This window comes from Argiope bruennichi, chromosome X1, assembly GCF_947563725.1.
Source record: "Argiope bruennichi chromosome X1, qqArgBrue1.1, whole genome shotgun sequence".
Taxonomy (NCBI): Eukaryota; Metazoa; Arthropoda; class Arachnida; order Araneae; family Araneidae; genus Argiope; species Argiope bruennichi.
Genome location: NC_079162.1, coordinates 15,198,995 through 15,216,128, shown reverse-complemented (window position 1 = coordinate 15,216,128; position 17,134 = coordinate 15,198,995). Strand labels below are relative to the sequence as shown.

Here is a 17,134-nt window from a genome sequence, read left to right as displayed (position 1 = left end):
CCTAAATATAAACGCCCAAAACAAGAAAAGCACCTGCAATTTTTGCCATCATTAGAAACTTCGAAAAACATCAAAATGTAAGTTGTTCTCATATTTCATTGCTGAAATTTTAAAAGTATTCATTTTTCAATAACTTTCATCATGCTTTCCTGCATAAATACTCTTATTGTACAAAAAATAGTTGTAGAAACACTTTTCACTAAAGAAAGAAATAACTGAAAAAAAGTTTTTTTTTTTTTTTTTCGAATATGCAACGGCAGAAACATGCATATATCTATTTTTTTTAAAAAAATTCTTATTTTCGGAGAATCAGTTGCATTTTATACTGAAAAAAACATCTGTTTTTTGGTATCTAACTTATCAAATTTAATTAAAGACCAGGGAAATGCATAACACATTGGCTATACGCGTATTTATTAAGAATTTTTTTTTTTTTTGAAAATCGTTATTTATTTTTGAACAAGTACCAACTAAGATAAAATCGTTGCTGTGGTGAATGATGTAATAACATGCCGCACTATTTTCTTACGGAATTTTCGGGGACAATTTTTTTATTCAGTCTCAGTTGAATAAATAATACACAAAACTTCATTAATTATTTTGCTGTATGTTAGCAGCTGATATCTTTAGAAGAAAATAAAATCTTATGCAGTTAAAATATCAATTACCAATCATACATAAAGTTTAAAAGCAAATTTTTTGCGAGTTTCATATATGTTGTTAATATGAAAATACCCGTTTTGAATATCATATTTTTTCAGAAAATAATTTATTCACTTATTTTTCAATTCTGGAATTCTTTCTGATTAGATGCTGAAGAATCATTATACTCTAAATTATACTGCCATTTAATTATTTTCTTTAGTTTTATTAGTTTTACTGATTCCTTCCCCTGCTTTTCTGCTGCGAAGCAGTTTCAATCGATAGCATAAACATGAATGATGTCTTTGTCCAATAAAGCAAAGAATGCTGAGTCTTTCAGAATAACATATTATCATTCATTTTTTAATTTTCAATTTATCGGTTAGTTTATTAAATGTTGATTCCAAACGCATGGTAAGGAATTTGAGAAAGAAATTCATGACAAGATTCTATAATAATAAAAATACGGAACTATAGCTGAAGTAAAATGGAAAATATGAAAATTTTAAAAAATACTCAAATAATCATGTATGTTAAAAAGTCCTTTTTATTAAAATTATTATGCCCAGAAAATAAAATAACAAGCTAAAATGATTTAGCTGAGGAAACACAGCTAAATAAGGTATTTATTACCGTTTAATAAATAAAATATATTTATGGAATTATTATAACATAGCAATCTATTCACAAATATTAATGGCAGAGAAACGCTTGTTTATTCATACAAAACATGCGATTCTACACGGAAAAGTTTCACAATATAAAGCAGAGAAAGTTTCCACTTTTAGGCTTATTTAATTTTAAAGCATTAAAGTATAGTCAGAAAGAATATATTGGAACAAACTGCAGCAAGAAACAATTTTCTAGTAAATATTAATCCTACATCTTTAATATTTAATTAAAATTTCAATTATTTTCGTCCATTTAAAATGGTCAGATTTTTCACGATTTAGAAAGTCACGAAGACTCATGTTCCTGTAAAAATGCACACTAATGTAAATAAACTAAATTAAAACAGCTTGATTTATAGTCTGAAATGCAGAATGTGAGAAGGAACTAAAGCCCATTTCTTCTGTAGACAGACTGGGATAAAATTTGATAAAAATCTAGATTTTGGGTGTCGGGACCCATTTCCTTTTTCTAACTTGTAGCGTTTATAATCAAACAGTTGACAAGACAACCAAAATGTGATATTGATCAACAATTCTCGTGATGAAACCGGACTCCAAATTTCGTCTCTTTAGATTGCCGTGTATTTGAGTTCATGTATGGGCAGATAGATAAACTTCCCACTGATGTATTTCAGTTAAACGTTGATAGAATGCTACAATTTCGGTTAAAAGATAGCATAGCAAATATCATTCTTCTAAATCATTGCATTTCTGAGCTATTGGGTTCAGACATAAATCCAAGAACGTGTTTTTCGGATTCAGAGGGGAGATGAATCAACACCTTGAAGCAAAACTTTTTGTCAGTTTGAATTTTTCTTTTTATATATTCAGCGTAGCAGAAAGTAAGATAATTTTTCCAATTTTAAAAAATAATCATGAATAATCTTCTGGAAAAACGAGAAGAAAGCGAAGGAATAATATTCCTGCCCATCATCCTTTACAATGCCGCTTATTGGTATTAGAAACACCTGCCGGAGGGAAATAACTGTCGTGTCCACTAATGGCTGTGCCGTTATTCCCTGAAAAAAAAGCAGTCTGAATTCGTAGAAATCCCCCTATATTTCGCCTAAAAATGAGCGAGTGTTTTGGAGTCAGTGAACCGTGGTTACAAAGCATCAACAGATCAATAAAATATTTGCGCCAGTGAGTTCGAGATCGATACTCAGCTCGTTTTGGAAGGATTCTTGGATCAAAATATTTCCCAGGAATTTCGGAACCATTTGATTGTTGCTGCGGAGAAAAAGTTTTATGCCTCTACCAGGAAATGGAGAATTAATATGAGACTATCCATTATGCTAACTTTTAAGGGCTTAAAGTATATTTCTGAGGGGCTTTTATATGACTTAATCATCAACCTTTATTTCAATATAATCTTGTAGGATTCACTTCGTTAGAAAGGAATCAGAATTAAAGAACTCATTTCAGTAGATCCACAAAATAGGTTTGAATAATATTTTCAACAACACAGTTTAATACAGCGTAGAGGGATGCTTTTTCTTACTGATATATAAAGTGCTAAAAGAGAATGACTAATAGTTTTCGAGATTTCCATGTTTCAGACTACTTTAAGTCCGTCTTGGAGATTATGTCTGTCTGTCTCTGAACTCAAAAGCATAAATATCTGAAATTTGGTAAGTGATTGTAGATGTGCCGAAATTGTAAATTTCCATTAAATGTTTGACAAAATCTAACTGCGAGAATGTCTATACATGGACACGATAACTCTAAAACGCAAGGAACAACATGGATGAAATTTGACACATTATTTTATAGTTTAGTTTTAGACACAAAGTTATAGTTTTTAGTTACACATAGTTGGCACATAGAATGTATTTACGTATCAAATTTTGGTACAGAATCCTTCGAAAGATTTACTATCAGTCTATAGGAGGGTAATAGTTTAAAAACGCAACAAGCTAGATAAATGAAATTTGGCGTGGTCTTTGCAACAAAACTATAAAATTGGGCCAGAATTAGGACGCAATGGCAGAGGTCTAAATGCAACAAAATCCATGCGAGTGAAATGCAGAAAGAGTTAACAGAGTTTTAAAAATAAAGTAAAACTAAAATAACATTCAAACTAATGGATAAAATAATATTTATTGAAATAAAATGTTTTATTAAGTAGGATCGCAAATATAGAATATTAAGTTCATATGTCGAAAGGAATGTTTATGTTAATGGAAGTCATGCTAAACTGAAAAATTAACAAGTATCAAAAAATTCTAAAGCTCGCTGGTCTTTAAATTTACGGCTATGAAAAATAAAATATTTTAGCCAATAAGTCTTTTTTACTCTTAAGAACTGAGATGCTAAATCTGAAGCTAAACAAACTTTTGGTATATTTCGCTTAGTTACACAATTACAATTATCTGTAAAATGGTGATATTATCTGTAAAACGGTGATATAAAAGAAATATATATTTCTTTTATATATTCAAATAATGTTTTTATTAATTGCTTTACGCAAACTTGTTTTAATTTTTAAGTTTAAATATATTCTTGTTATTTACTAATGGAAATTTTATATGGATTATATATAAAACATTTCTAAACATTGAACAGACAAGTATACAAATGAACGCTATGGCATGGCATAAGAAAGACGGACAAAACACCTAGAATCAAGGTTTTAGACAGTCTCAAGATTTTACAATATCATAATCCAGTCGGCCCTGTTATTGTCCTACTCTCCAAGATTAAAAAATAATCCCCTTCTTAAAAATTTGCCAATGGTTCCATATCCTTTAATCACGCAATAGTATTGTAGATTGAATTTCATTCTACTAGTTGGAGAAGATCATTAGGCAAGAAGCCAAAGTGTTGCTTACCATCATTCAAACAAACAGGAGAACTTTATGTACATTTTTGTAAAAGGAACTGGTAATATAAATGCATTCCTCTATGTATATAACAAGACGATAGATTGGAACGATAACTCAGAAAGAATGTAACCCCCACACTCCCCAGAAAAGTAACGATGGCGAAAAGTAACGATAACATAAAAGTAACGATGACCGATTCTCGGTCCTGAATTTTTAATTATGAAACTTGCATTCCAAGGAGATTAAGTTGTCAATCAAATTAACGAATGAAAGGTACTTTGGAGTTGACTAAAGATCCAGAGACATTTAGTTTCAACACATCCTCAGTTTTCTGGTGGGTAAAGTGCGTCTTCTCTTCTATCTTTTTCAAATCTAATATTACAATAAAAGAAATATGCATCCTAATCCTAGTTTAATCAGAATTCAAGGAAAAATCCTTAAGAAATTATCGTATGTATGTAAAAGCATAAACGAAAGGAAATAATTAGAAGGTGTCAATCATACCACTGATATATATTATGTTGATAGACTTAATTTCTATTATCGTAAAAGTCAATGGCTCTATTTATAATTCATTTCTGTGTCCTCTGTTTAACGTTTTGCCCTCGTTTCTGATTGCCAGTGTAGAAGGTTTTGAAAAAATTATCCACACTTTAAATATTTAAATAACGACTTACTCACCCTTAGATATATGTATAGAAACGAAGTGAAGCAAGGAAAATATATAAAATATATCAACTCAGTAACCGTCATATTGGCTTAAGATATTCTGTAGATTATCACGATAATCGCATCAGAGGAGATAATCAGGATTTTCTCCATCTCTTCGCAGTAGGCTTTTTGTTGTTGGATAAATAAGGTCTTATAGGAAAGTATTACTCTTGTTAAAGAAGGGCATTAGTATGCGACTATATTACATGTAGCTGCTTTTAAGTACCATTTCCTTTTCTCTGTCTTTTTATTAGAGTTATCTAACCTCTTTTATATTTATAAAATTACAGTAATAAAACACTTAGACCTTAATTAAATCTTAATTTGCACAGTATTGCTTTATTATCTTTGAAAACATCTTGGGATTTTGAGATATTATTGAAAAATGAAAACTGTTTTGCTTCAATGGAGTCCGCAAAAAGCTAAACATAAATAATTTTCTAAAATTTTATTTACTTTTCATATGGGATAAGTATATTGATTGCATTATTTGTAATAGCATTTTTTTTAACTTCATATTACAATTGTCTTGTTTAATTACTGTCTATATAAAATATTCCGAAGTATTCATTTTCCTCATTCATATCCTTATTCAGTGATTAAAACTCTTTACTAAAAACGCCTTTCATTTTGGGAGTATTATTCATTAGATTGACAAAGAATAACTAAGACCATTAGAGAAAGTTTCCTTTTAAATGGTATAATCACGAATTTTATCAAACAGTTTTTAACATTAAAAAACATCAGAAATATTATAAATCTGACATAATCTGTTATGTCACCATTGTTATAAAATAAATTTTCTTGAAATAAAAAAAGGACAAGAAACTGGTTAATTTCTTTGAAAAAAGATTATTGAGAATAATTAAGTTATTCAATAATCCTTCTTTTTCATAACAAATGTTTGGATTCAATTTACATTTATTAGCATTTACACTGAGGTGCCAGAAAAATGGTACACCTATCTAATATCGTGTACTGTTCGTCAACGGATTCTGAGACGACCACATTTCGACGACCTCCATCTCATTAAGGAGTGAGACGCGGAACGATGAGTGCATTTCCGGTATTCTCTTTGACCTTGGATTTTACCTATTACATGATAGTAAATGTAAACATATCCTCCTTTCATCTTTCCTTTCACCCCTATTTTGAAGAATTAAACCCATCCTAACGCATGCGCAAAAACGCGGAGGGTTTTACAATCCATTGCTGAAATACAGAGCCCACGCGAGTACGCAGAAGTGCCGCAACACAACGTGGCATGGATTCAATTAATTTGTGAAGATATTCTGCAGACCGTTCCCATCCTGATTCCTGCAGGGCATTCTACAAAGCCATGGAAATGCGAAGTGGTGAAGATCTAAGGACAACACGTTGCAAAACATCCCATATATGCTAGATAATGATCATGTCACTGGAATTAGGTGATCAAGAGAGGAGACAAAATTCAGAAGAGTGCTCTTTAATTCTTTTCGGTAGCTACTGTAGACCTGTGGGGTGGCCCATTATCCTGTTGGAATTGTATACGTCAGTCGAAATGCATACAGGACATGAATGTATGCAGGTGGTCAGAATGGATGTTAACGTACCGCTGATCTATCATAATCAAGTCTAGACGTATAAACGGTCCCATTGCAGTCAACTGCACACGCCCTATATCATCACAGAGCCTCCACCAGCTTGAACAGTTCCTAGTAGGCATGAGGGATCCATGGATTTGTGGGGTTTTTCAACATCCGTGCACAGACATCTGCCCGATACAATTGGAAACGTGACTCAAAAATTTAGGCTCTAGTTTTCAGTGCATATCATTTTAGGAATTACTGAAAGGTACAGAGACAAATTATTGCATCAAATAATGAAACGAAATAAGTAAAGTAAAGATTTATAATCAATGGTCAATTTTCTGCATACAAGATTTGTTCAAAAAGTATCCGACCTTTATTTATAAGCAATATTCATTCTTTCCTCCAATTAAATCCCCTTGGGCTGCCCCATACTTTTTCCAAAGGTCAGAACCAGCGTTAAGTCGCCTTATTCTGGATAGTTCACAGCTGGTCAGTTGTAAGTTTTATACAAAAACTGATTTTTTGAAAAAATGGTTTTCGAATTCAATATTTCCAAAAAAAAAAAAAAAAAAAACGGTTTTAGCCGGTTTTCGAATTTTTGTCAAAAAAAATATATAGAATAGGGAAAATATTTAATTTATATAAAATAACAAAAAACGAAATGAATGTCCAAGTCAAAATATAAAAAAAATCAAGAATTACATATACATATTATTTACACAAAATAACGAAAACTCAAACAAAAATTTCAAATAATATTCATATTATTTTCACTATTTTTAATTTCTCCTAAGAAAATGGGATTTTAAAAAACATAAAATATCCACTGAATGGTGGCTAAGTCTTGTTTTTATTTTGGACACAATATTGCCTGAAATAGAAAATATTCGTTCACTAGCTACTGAGCTTGGTTTAATAGTCTTCCTGGTATCAAAAAACAAATCTAAGTTTTTTGTTCTTTTATTCGTTGACTCAAATAATGAAAATTCAGCTTTCAGTGTCTGGATTTTTAACTTTTTCTTCAGGGTCTTCAAGAAACTTTTGAATTGATTTTTCCATGGCTTCTTTTAAAAAAACATTACTCTGATGAATAGTTTCTTCGATTTGCTCTTCATCAGAATTGGTTTCCATATAAGAATTCGGAAATATTCTAGACAGTATCTTTCCAGGTAACTCAATAATTTCGGTTTTTGAAGCTAAAGAAAGTACACTAGATTTCTTCCCTGAACTAGAAATGTGCAAATACAGCAAAAGAGTTGCTAATTCTACTTCTTTCTTGAATTCGTTCTTCTAAAGCATATAATAATTTCAAACTTATTTCAGTATTTAAATTTGTTTGTTTATTTAACAGAAATTCAGATATAACTTTTCTTGTTAATAAATTGGCATCTCGTCGCCTGAGCTTTCAGCTGCTAGACGAATAGGTCCCAACCAAATTCAAAATATTTGTATATTATAAAATTCCAAATATTTGTTTGTTTGTTTGTTTGAAAAAGAGGAATATCCAGGCGTTCAGGAAAAGCGGTTTTCTTAATTTAAAAACAGGTTTTCAAATATGACAAATTACTTTAAAAACCGGTTTTTTAAAAACGGGTTTGAAAAACCGTCATACCCTAGTCAGTTGCAATCTGTATGATACCTTCGTTAGATTGAAATCTTTTCCTTTTCAGAATATTTTAAACTAAAAATTCAAAATAATAATAAAAAATTCAAAGATATGCTTTTGAGCTGTCGCTAATTTCATATGTTTTCGAGCAAAAAATGATGGTTCGGATACTTTTTGAACAAACATTGCATATGCATATTGAGAAGATCTCCTAGATTTTTATTTCTTGTGTATCTAAAGTAATTTTGGTATGAATTACCAATATTTTCCTATTCGGAGGGTTATTAGAATAAGAAATAATTTAAAATACGAAACACGAGTTAATATTGGAAAATCTGGAGATGATATGAAACTAAGTATGAAGACGGTTCCTGAAGCTTATGCGATTTACATATATTTGAAGAAGATGCATAAATAAATCAAATCACAAATTTAATTTAATTTTAATTTTCGTTGGTTTGTGAGCAATAAGAAATATTCAAATACTTTGTTAACATATTATACAATATAAATGATAAGCTTAACACTTTAACTTAAAATATATGTACTTTAGTTAAGGAATCAATAATTTGCAACTTCTACAGAATTGATATTTTATAGAAAATTCTGAAAAACAGTAACCACCAAAAATTCTTAAAGTGCTAATACTGTTGTGCATAAAGAGTTGTATTATCTATATAAATAATTCTCTTATGCGACTCTCAAAAAAGGCGTTATTTAACTATGCGATTTGTAGCACTTGCATTTTTTCCCCTATCAGAACAAAGGCGATTATTAAAAAAATACTAATGTATTCTGTTAGAACTCTAATTCAGTCTAGAATTACTTTTATTTTTTCGTAAAAGAAGTAATTAGAATGCAAACAAATGAAATCGTTAAAAAAATGTAAATATATTTTTATAAGTTCTATAATATTTTCATTCAGCAGAAATAACAACATTTAAGAAAAAAGTATTTTACTTTTATAGAAAAACAATTTTGAATCAATAAAACCTACTTTATCAGTGGATTATTTTGATGGAACATTTTCTAAAATCATTCTTGCGTTTCATTATATTTGAAAGAAAGTTTGAAAAAAATCGAATCATTAGATTTAAATTTTTATTGCGTGCAAAATATTTATCTTTTATTTTATTCATTTAATAAGGCGAATGAGTTAAGTGAATAAATACGTTGCTACTTTTTCTATTCATCAGATTAAAATAACACTACGTTTTGTTAAAGGATTATATTTCTTGTTTGACATTTTTATTTACTGACAGAACTTATTAGTTTTATTAAATAAATTTGCTCGTTTCATTATCGAATGTGAACATTCCCAACTGTTGCCAAAAGTAATTATAAAAGTCAATATTTTATCATTTTTACTTATAAGTTCAGAGGAAAAAATATCATACAGGATAGAAAATTACCTAAATGGAAAAAAAATATATAGCATCAAAGACAGTTTCAAATTATAAAGTTTAAAGTAACTATGTAATTTAAATGCTAAATAAGATAAATAATTTCCTTGCATTATTTGCTCACGGTCGTGACTTCACTCCTAGGCTTATGATATTCATAGCAATGTTGCAAAATTTTCAGTTGAATTCATAATAAAAACAAAGCGCCACTAAGCTTAAGAAATTGTCGCTGTCTCTAAGTTGCTGTTAAATATTACAGTTGACCAAACCCTATTTCACTAATCAATGACTTAGTTTCTTGTAATTCTGCCAAGAAGACTCGGACGTATTATTGTTAGTGATAGTACGAATGTAGTACGTCGAAAAGCCCGTCTCTATTTCGTTGTATTGAATCCAAGTCATTCACATGGAAGCTACGTGCAAAAGAAAATTTATGAAGACAGAATCGATAAAAGACCCCCCAAACGTGCAATCCGATTCATTTTTGGATTAGAAGGCGAAGCAGTTCACTGACATTGTTTAAATCGATACGCAATGGTCTCTTTCGATTGATTTTTTTTACAGGAAAAGGGATCGTAATATTTATTACCAAGTTAAAAAAAATTTTATTTTAATTCTGCAGAAATAGAAAGTTACTTTTTTGACAGCACGCACATACAGAAGAAATATTTTTTATTAAAATTTTGGTTTTAGTCAGTGTAGAAGTCTAAACGAGCGAGTTGCTAACCTGAATTCTTTAGAACTGAAATTTTGATTTTTTTGAAATATAATTTTGATAAATATTGTAGAATCTTTTATCTTTTCATGCACACTGTGATTCACCTTCCTGCATTTTATTCAAGTCTTTAAGAATTTACGATTTTTGCTTTGTTTTCCAAACTTTTGATATTTAAAAAAATATTTTAGTACATTAGCAGAGTCATGCTTTTTATAATTTGTAATTCATTATTATAATAATCACGGAACCTTGTTATAATTTTTTATTAAATTCACCACAAGTTGGTGCCTTTTGCATTTAATCAAAACTTCATAAAATTAATTAATTAATTAATGATTAAGTTCAGGAGAAATTAAAATACTGCTTTGTCATCAGAAGCAAATAGCTATACAAAATGTCAAAACTCTAAAACATAAGCAAGTCAGCGAAAATTTCATCTTAACAAACATGAAATAAGTCAAAAATACAGGGTGATTACAATTAAAGTAATCCTACACAGATCTATATAGAGACCATTCTGGTTGATACACTCGATTTATGCGTTTTATGGGCCATGGGAAAAAGAAAACTGCAAACTAATAATAGCTTACATTTTGAAAACTAGATGGTAATTTTCATGCAATGTAGAAAAGTTGTTATGCAAATTGAGAAAATTTAAAAATTTAGTTGTCAATGCCGTAAAATCATTCTTTAGTATGCTTTTAGAGAAGAAAGATCTAGTTTTACTGTTCATTTTTTTTTATTATCAGACTGCAGTATTAATTTAACTACACTGTGAAAATATTGAGGCTTAATCGAAGAATGGATAGAAAAATATTATTGCTAAATTGGAAGTCGAATGTGCTACCAGGAAGAGGACAGGAACGGATTTCAAATGAAATAGTGGAAGAAGTCGCTGTGATTGAAACAGCATCTGGTTCCAAATATTCTTCGACAAGTACTCGGACGGTGTCACTTCTCTTCCTTTGTTGTTTACGATTCGAAAAGTTCTTCCATCTATTTTGAATTGATATTCACAGAAGGTGTTACAAAATCTGCACCTTCAAGACCCGGAACAATATATTGATTTTGCTTATCGGATTTTGCCCTGAGTAGCCTTTAAAAGTGACACATTTTGTGGTCAGATGAATTTCATTTTACCCTATACAAAGCAGTTAATTCTCAGAATTGTCACATATGGATACTACATGTCTCAACGTGGTAGATGAGAAGCCATTGGATTCTGATTACATTACTGTATGGTGTGAATTTACTGCTGGTTTCATTCTTTTTTTTTTTTTAAGGAACAATTACAAGAACGCAAATGTTTAAGCACTACTGTCTTTATGCAAAATGGTGTAACATCCCATATTGTCCGAAAAGTGGGGGAAAAAAACTGCTTCGACTTCACTTGAAGATGATCGGGTAACTTCGTGGCATTTTCCGATTGTTTGGTCTCCTCTTTCTTCATACTGGAGTCCTTGTTGTACTGATTCCTGGATGATCGCGCCTGTGGAGAAATCAGGCGGTTTCTATCAAAACAAAAAGCTATCTTACTGCAATTCCTCAAAAACTTTTCGCGTTGTCGTTGAACACGTGATTGATGCAAATGCGATGCACACTGAACAAACGATGTTATTTAATTAAGTTTTGTGTTTCAAATCTGTGCTTTTTTTTTCTTTGTTCTTTACGTGCCATCTTTTTATCGAGTGATTGAAATTTCAATTATCAATTTTTATTCAAATTTCTTTTTCCTATAATCCAAAAAACATATATAACAAGTTTCATGAAAATACGAACAACTCTATATAAATAGGGTTACTATAATTGTAACCACCGAGTAAAAAACATATTTAAAAAAACAAGGTAGAAAAAATTAGTCATATTTTTAAATTTTCTGTTCCTTGCTAGTCACAAACTACAAAGAATATTTTTTCTTCTCCTGACACAGCCGTCATTAAAACGAAAGCAATCATTGTATTGAAAAAAATGTATATATTCCAACGTAGACATCAACTTGGCGGAATACAGTTAAAAATTGTCTCGTTTTTTTCTGAGAGGACTTTCATGAATAGTTACATTTTTTACATGGCATTTAAAAAATATGTTTTTGAACCAAATAGTCACTAAAGAATGAACTGAACTAATGAATGAATGAAGAAAATTTACAAAATAGTATGAAATGAAATATATTATTCAACTTAAAATTTTAACAAATTCATTTTTGTTCCAATCATTATCGTTTTCTGTTATATTTTTTATAGAAATCTTGTAGGAAATACTCAAAAAAGAGGAATTCAAATTTAAAAAAAATAATTTTCTCAGTCAAATTTTAAAAGGGAAAATGACATCGTTATTGTTTTATGTTATTATTTGATAACATTCATTTCATTTTTATTTTGTTTCCCTTAGTTTGATCGCAAATTTTTGTAGTTTCTAATTCTTTTACTCATTTAAATATCAAGTGCATATTTCATTTCATGTAAAAAACATTCTCTGAATATTTTAATATTTTTTTCCCATTTTTTTATTTAAATGTTAAATTATTCCGTAAAATTTGTTGATCTATTATTACTACGTTCCATTGACCAAATTCAAAGTTATTAAGATCTAAAGACACATTTTATATTGATATACCAAACTCCCACAATAGAAATTTATCAGAAACATATTTTGAAAATATACCTTTATATATAGAATTTTCTTTATTTCAATAGACTTTTTAGTCTTTAAATCATAATTCATTATTACAAATATTATAGAATCTTAAAATCAATTTTTCTTAAATGTAATGCAAAATGGAGCCACTCGTATAAAATCAAAATTAATAGATAAACTGTGATTCTGAGAATATTAAAATAGCGCAATATCATCAAGAATACATAATTATGTACAATTTCAAAATTCTAGCACATCAAGAAGAGAGCGAAAAATTGATCGTAATAAAAATGAAAAAATTCCCGTTAAACAAAAGAATTTATGAAAAAGGAAAAAAATGACAATCCCTTTCGAAGTGCAAGCAAATACAGAACTAATGCGAAAACTGAAATTTAAATTTATCACTTTAAATATAAATTTTTAAATCATATATGGCATAATGATTACTGATTTTATTATTAGAATATTACTGGTACCAACGCTTCTGGTAGAATCTGATAAAAATAAATCTGTTGAGAATAGGAAACTGAAATAAAAAAAGTGCATTCTTATTACAAATGAGAATCGAATTCAAAAATGATGTTGAATAACTCAATAGAAAATAGTTTTCGCTGATATTTAAATACCATAATCATTTAAGATTTTCGCATCTTCGGCATTTTACTAATGATAAAGATATTTTTATATTCAACTTATGTCGAAACAATAGAATGTGATGTCTTATTCTAATGAAACTGACCGAATAACTTATCATTTGTTAATCCGTTCAATGAGATTTTGCTAAATAATAATAAAATTCGAATAATACGATTTAGTTGGAAATAATAGATTTACACACAAGCGAGATTTTTCTAATCTTTACAGTATCGTAACATCCTAATTTCTTCCGATGCTGTACGACAGCTAAACTTAAAAAACACACAACTTTTAGAGAATGGCAAAGGAGATAAATGGAAGAGAGATGAAATGACAATCAATGTGTCAGGATATTGCAAGATTATCGTTAACGCAATGAATGTGTCAAAGTAAAGACCGATTATTTTTTAACACGGAGACTTTCAAATTTTTTTTCACTAACTGACAGTTATCAGTAAATTTAACTTGAATATAGCTTCTACAAACAAATATTGAATATAAAAAGGATACTTATGTATTTTAAAACTCTAAAATTTCCATTAACATAAAAAAACCTAGAAAATAGTGGCTGCTGGGATTAATAATAACTTCAGTTGTTAATATATTTGAGAAGATGTTAAAAATAATTAATAATTTATATTCTCTGATTTATGTTTATGGAATATTTGGTAGTAATGACATAAAAATATCCTCCAACATGTAAGACGAACATTATTGTCCTAAATACCAAAAATTGAATAAATAATTTAATGAAAGGAATTGATTTAAAAAAAACATTTCGGTTTGAAAAACATATAATCCTCTATATTTTAATCTTTCGTAAATTATAGTGAAAATAAAATGATGTCGGATATGTACAAGTTGATGGGAATTGCTTCACATAAAATGAATTCTAAAAATCACATTTGTTTCATATCTCATTTCCATATCTTATTATTTCATATTTTGGGGATAAAATTATACGATTTCTGAATAATATGCTCTTCGATATAAGGTATCGGAGTATATTGATATTAAAAATGAATTTCGAAAATGTAACTTTCCTTTACATTCAAACTTGACGTTCATTCGAAAGTTTATTTAATGATAAAAGTTTATTTCATCTGTGAAAACATCGGTAGTTCTATGGAAATGTTTTTATTCACAAAAGCCAGAAACAAAATATAATCTTGTAACCCTTTATTTGATTCAATGCTCAGCCTTTGACGATTTACTTTCTACTATATTCATAAAATATATCTGTTTGGAGCGTTTATTATTTATTAAACTTTTAATTATTTATTTTATAAAACTTTTTAAACTTTTAAATCCTGTAAGTACTATTAGGATAATAAATTAATATTTTAGCTACACATGAAATAACGAAAGAATATTTTATCTAATAATTGTTTTAAATTAATATCCATGGAAATTATTTTTCTGTAATCTAAAATTAATTCAGCAATCAAAGATTTCATTTCACATTTGAGACAAAGGAAACAAAAAGATTCGAGAGGAAAATCTTACAAAGCTTTTTTACTGCTTTTACAAACTGCTTTTTTTGAATGATTTATTTTAAAGGCTTCAAATAAATAGGTGATGCACTGAAAATCCGCCAAAAACCCCATATCTCGTTTTTTCTTTTATCAATACATTATCCTTAGGAGAGAGAGGAAATTGAATTTCTCCCACTCAGTAAAGTGATAAGATAGCCTTCATTTTAAATCCACTAGTAAAAAATATATAAATAGGTATCTTAGATAATACGACATTACATCGTTATTCTTTTCATTAATAATCTTCGGATTCATCATCATATATTCTGATCTAAAACAAAAGTTTTTTGAGATTTGTATTTCAAAGAAACAGGAATATTCGTCCAAAAATTATCCTTTCCTTTGTAAGATTTTCCCATAAGAATATTATTTTCAAAACAGAAGATAAATTTCAGAGAGAGCGAGAGAAGATATCAGCGGATACAGCGATTTAGATCCCTAAATTCACTGATATTTGACTGATGCTTCTACGAAATATCAGTCTCGTCTGCGCAAAACTAAGGAAAGAGTTTATCTCTGCACCTATCGATAAAGAAAAGGAACAACGCGATACGATAGTTGTTTTTCTTACAACAAAATTTATTTGGTTTCGATTTATTTTTCTTGCATGTTGGTTTTTCATCAAAGCTCCTTTTTAAAGATGTAGAAATGAGATTATGTACCATTTCATATATGATTCAACTTCTTATCATTAAAAAGACCGCCATTTAATATATATATATTTTTAAATTTCTGTAAAATATTTCTCCCATAATCAGAATGGAATTTTTTTTTTAGCATTCGAGCATATTTTCGAAGAACATTTAAACATACGAAAACGAAACGAGTGGAAGTAAACATAATAGTAACAATTTATAAATAAGTAAGAAACACTTTTTCGTTATATTTTTGGCATTGATATATTGCAGCTATTATGAATCCCCATTTAATTTTCTCACATATGAATGATGTGCAAAAAATATACTGAAATACATCTTATCAATACAAATATGTATATATCAAAATACTTACTGATTAAATCATATTTACAGAAATTTCTTTGATTTATAGATGTATCCATTGAATTAGAACTTTTACAATTCATAAATATTTGTGTGTGTATATATATGAAATAAAAAATAATGATTTACTCTACTTAAATCCACTAGTCTTTCTCGTCAGTATTCAATATTTAAAAAAGAAAGAATGAAATTCCATTCTTTCTGAATCCCACAGTACTTACAGTTAAAAATCACTCATTTTCCCCTGTATCATTTGCTCCGAATGCTTCATACCTAGTCAAATGATCCATTGTATAATAAAGGGAGATATCTCTTATTACTTACTCATGTTGGAAAATATTATCAAGTATTCTAAAGATCTGAAGCATACTAACTCTTCATTGTGTTCCATGTTCCAAAAAATATGCTAGAAAAGTTTCTAAATAAAGCGAAAAAAGTGCGTTAAGGAAAAACGAAGATTTTTTGTGTGGGCTACTTACTGGAAAAGAAGAATGCTAATAACTTAATATGTGTTTAATATCCCATGCACTCTCGGTTGAAATGAGAGATTACTCTTATCCATGGAAGAAACTACTTACTGATAAAAAGAAGTCAATTCCTAGAGGTCTTCCGATAGGGATTGTGTGCAGTCCACCTCAAAAGTGCTGAGAGAAACGGAACTTCAGGCCTCCCTTGGGCGTTTCTCTGTGGAACTTCCCCCTTCGTTAAAGGCACTCGAACATAGAAACGATGATACTAAGATCACCATAAAATACAAAGAAACGTCACGGGGACTCAACTGACTAGACACTAAAGGAACGAAGTTAGAAAATCTTGCAAGTCATTTGGTATAAACGTAGAAAGAATTCTTGATTTGACTATTTGGTAGGAAAGGGGGCGTAGCAAACGGCTTAGAGGGACCGGGTCGAGCCCATGACCCGTCGCGTTTGCATCGCCTAACTCCAATGAAAGGGGTTGCCATTAGTGAGGTGCCGTCCGTTTCGCCAAAGAAATCGCCAAAGTCACCAGGAGAAACGAGGAATTATTGGATGGATATCCAATGCAGCGAACCCCCACTCTCTGAATATTTTAATACCTCCCTAGTATTCCATTGCTCTGATTTCGCAACAAATAGCTGATCCATAATTAGAGCAACTCTGGTGCTCATTTATTCAGATCACAAACTTTTTGCGCTGCTG

At 29.6% G+C, this 17,134-nt stretch overlaps 1 protein-coding gene across 2 annotated transcripts in view; it reads right to left on the bottom strand.

Moving 5' to 3' along the window:
* The window catches only part of LOC129959126 (rho GTPase-activating protein 100F-like), a 112,926-nt gene extending 96,046 nt beyond the window's left edge, over positions 1–16,880 (bottom strand). For both annotated transcript variants that reach the window (XM_056071946.1, XM_056071947.1), the window contains exon 1: positions 16,535–16,880. The gene's annotated coding sequence lies outside the window, so the exon portion shown is untranslated. The remainder of the gene's footprint in view (positions 1–16,534) is intronic.
* Between the last annotated feature and the right edge of the window lie 254 nt (positions 16,881–17,134).